This window comes from Drosophila miranda (genome assembly GCF_003369915.1).
Source record: "Drosophila miranda strain MSH22 chromosome Y unlocalized genomic scaffold, D.miranda_PacBio2.1 Contig_Y1_pilon, whole genome shotgun sequence".
NCBI classification, from domain to species: domain Eukaryota; kingdom Metazoa; phylum Arthropoda; class Insecta; order Diptera; family Drosophilidae; genus Drosophila; species Drosophila miranda.
This window is the reverse complement of record NW_022881603.1, coordinates 37,842,438-37,845,475: the sequence shown is the minus strand read 5'-3', so window position 1 is coordinate 37,845,475 and position 3,038 is coordinate 37,842,438. Positions and strand designations below refer to the sequence as shown.

Here is a 3,038-nt window from a genome sequence, read left to right as displayed (position 1 = left end):
CTCAACAAAGTAACCATCAAGGACGCTTACCCACTTCCTAGCATCGAGGGGATTTTGTCGCGTCTCGATCAGACGATATATATCGCCAGCGTCGACTTAAAATTCGCTTTTTGGCAAATCGAGCTGGACGAGCAGAGTCGACCATATACGGCGTTCACGGTGCCGGGACGGCCTCTGTACCAGTTCCGTATGATTACCTTTGGCCTCTGCAACGCCGCACAACGCCTATGTAGACTGGTCGATAAGGTGGTTCCGGTTGAGATGCGTTCAAACGTCTATGCGTATCTCGACGACTTGCTTCTGCGACAGGTTGCCGAGCGTCTACGAGAAGCAAATTTAACGATAGTGCTGAGCAAATCTCATTTTTCCTATAAAAACATTAAATACCTGGGATTTATAGTGGGAGGAGGAGCGCTGAAGATGGATCCGGTTCGTGTGTCGGCCATTTTGCGCATTCCCGAGCCGCGATCTGTTCGAGAATTGCGTAGTTTCCTGGGAACTGCGGGCTGGTACCGGCGCTTGATGAAAAACTATGCTGAGATGACCGGTCCGCTCACAGACGCCCTGAATAAGTCGGGAAATGGAAAGTTGAAATTGAAGGAGGAGGCAAAACGAGCCATGGGGAGCTAAAAGCTGCACTCACCTCGGCACCAGTCCTGGTACACGCGGATTTCAAGCGGCACTTCTACATACAGTGCGACGCCACACATTATGGGGTAGGAGCCGTACCCTTCCAACGGGATGACGAGCAGAACAAGAGGCCCATAGCGGTTTTCTCTGCCAAACTGAATTGCCACCAAAAAAACTACTCGGTGACAGAGAAGGAGTGTCTTTAAGCCCTCATGGCGATCCTAAAGTTCCGTCCGTACGTAGAGCTTATGCCGTTTACAGTCATAACTGACCACGCCAGTCTCAAATGGCTCATGACCATGAAGAACCTGGATGGTCGCTTAGCTCGTTGGTCCCTTCAACTGCAGGCCTTCGATTTCGGCATAGAACACCGGAAAGGAGCGGACAATGTAGTGGAAGATACATTGTCGCGCAGTATTGAAAAGCTGGAAGTGGATCCGAGTAGTATCCTGGGTTTTGAAACGGTGGAGTTTGAATCTGGAGAATATCAGGAGTTAAGGAAGGAAATAACAGAGAACCAAGACCGCTTACCTGATCTCCAGATTGTTGACGGCATGATATTCCAGCGCATGCGCTTTGAACGATTGGATGATCAACTGGAGGGCGCCGTCTGGAAATTGTGGGTTCCGAGTTCGCTGACGGCTGCGTTGATAGACAAAGCACATTCGGAAGAAAAGACAGCGCACGGAAGAATCGCGAAAACCTTGCACTTATTGCGTAGGCAGTTTTACTGGCCGAACATGGCGATAGAGGTGCGGGATTATATCCGACGATGCACCGTGTGCAAGGAGTCGAAAGCGCCGAATTATCGGGTGCAGGTCGGGATGGGGCAAGAAGTGGTCACTGAGCGCCCGTTCCAAAAACTTTATATTGATTTTTTGGGCAAATATCCGCGGTCAAAGAACAGTCAGGCGTGGATATTTATTGTAATTGACCAGTTCTCTAAGTTCACATTCCTAAAGACCATGACCAAGCCACAGCAAAGGAAGTTGTGAGATTCCTCGTTTACGAGGTGTTTTACAAGTTTGGAGTGCCGGAGATGATTCACTCGGACAATGGGGCTCAGTTCGTCTCGAAAACTTTTAAGGAGATGACCGATGCATTCGGAGTCACTCATATGAGGACGCCAGTGTATTCTCAGCAGAGTAACGCAGCCGAACGCGTGAATCGCACAGTACTCAGCGCGATTCGGGCGTATCTGGAAGACGATCACCGGGACTGGGATGTGCATCTGCCGGAGATAGAACTGGCTATTAGGAACTCGGTTCACGAGGCGACAGGCGTAACACCGTTCTTTGCAGTCTTCGGGCAGCAAATGTATTTGCATGGGTCATGCTACAAGCTGACATATCGCTGCTGGAGGGTCAGGACAAGCGACAACTCATCCAAGAGAGGATTCGTGCTAGTTTACATCAGGCATACGAGCGTAGTAGGGTAAGGTACAACCAGCGAGCTCGGGTGTTCTATGCGAGGCCGGGACAAGAGGTATTCCGCCGAAATTTTGTCCTTAGTGACTTCGGCAAAGTCTTTAATGCCAAGTTCGCGCGCAAATTCATCCGATGCCGGGTAGTGAAGCCAGTAGGAGAGAACGCGTATGCTCTGGAGGACCTTAACGGCCGTCCCATAGGAGTGTACCACGCCAAAGACCTGCTTTCGTGTTTTTGAACCTGTTGTCTGTCTGCCGAGAGGTTGTGAGGAGTAGGTGGCCCGGGAGTCGTAAAGACAACCCGCGATGCATCTGTTGTCCTGGCAGATCGGTATGATGGATGACAGGAACAAATCACAAGCAAAGTGAGCTCATGCACCGTGAGGCTTCTCGTTTATCGGCCATCGCTTAAAGCGATCACTAGAGTAGATGACAGGCCACACAAAGGTGGTGTTCGTAATTGTAGGATATCCGTAGGGCGACTGTCAAGTGGAGCGCAGAAACTGGAGCGGTTACTGGTCCCGGCTAGTCACGTGTCCCCCTCTTAATGAATCTTGTAAGAAGAAGAAGAACTGTTAGGAATTTTTGTTGTTAGGTTTTGTGTTGTGTTGAATCCCAGCAAACCAAACGCTCACAAATGATATCGCATACGAGTCAAATGCGAGACTTAACCCGACAAAACGCTCGCATTCGGACCCGCATATGATAGAAATATGATACTTGTGTCGTTCAGTTTGTGGCAGTGAGAGTATCATTTATGATAGCTCGCAAAGGAATCGTTTGCGAGCCTTTTGCGATATCATTTATGAGCCTTTTGCGATATCATTTGTGAGCATTTTGCGATATCATTTATGAGTCGTTTTTGATATAAAATAATATCAAAAAAAATATTTTTTTCGAGCCCATAGCAGTATCAAAAAAGAGACTCATAAATGATATCGCAAAAGGCTCACAAATGATTCCTTTGCGAGCTATCATAAAT

At 48.6% G+C, this 3,038-nt stretch overlaps 1 long non-coding RNA gene across 1 annotated transcript; it reads right to left on the bottom strand.

Annotated features, from left to right (window-relative positions):
• Positions 1–296: 296 nt before the first annotated feature.
• Positions 297–742, bottom strand: LOC117190871. Its single transcript, XR_004473864.1, has 3 exons — positions 644–742; positions 388–564; positions 297–321 (listed from the first exon to the last, which is right to left on the bottom strand). It is a non-coding gene; the product is annotated as an uncharacterized LOC117190871 (long non-coding RNA).
• Between the last annotated feature and the right edge of the window lie 2,296 nt (positions 743–3,038).